This window comes from Triticum dicoccoides, chromosome 6A (genome assembly GCF_002162155.2).
Source record: "Triticum dicoccoides isolate Atlit2015 ecotype Zavitan chromosome 6A, WEW_v2.0, whole genome shotgun sequence".
Classification (NCBI taxonomy): domain Eukaryota; kingdom Viridiplantae; phylum Streptophyta; class Magnoliopsida; order Poales; family Poaceae; genus Triticum; species Triticum dicoccoides.
Genome location: NC_041390.1, coordinates 175,546,527 through 175,546,971, shown reverse-complemented (window position 1 = coordinate 175,546,971; position 445 = coordinate 175,546,527).

Genomic DNA, 445 nt, shown 5'->3' with positions numbered 1-445 from the left:
ACATACACACAAAAAGGATTCCATCAAAAAACATTTAATAGAAAATTTTCTATACTACCAAACCTCTCGCAAAAAAGAAAAACAAATCATTTGTTTTTCATGTGGCGCATCACTAATATCCTGTAGGATTCGAGTGTATTCACTGCTGATTCTTGCGGTCCTGTGAATCAAAGAGGCCCTAAGTAGTGTGAGCGGTCCTTTTTTTCTTCTCTTATTTGCACACACCACCAAAAATGCATATTGTTTGTAAGCTCACGTGTCTATATGTTATAGCATGTGGCGCATACTTACTGTTTCGGCTTTTCTGGCAAGCGCCCTTATGTATGTGGTGCACAGATGGAGCACACCCACGATGGACCAACATTTTTGTATCGAGTGGGCACACATTTGCAAGTACCGGACAGATAACCTGTAAAGTTGGATATTTCATCAAAGGTTCATCTCT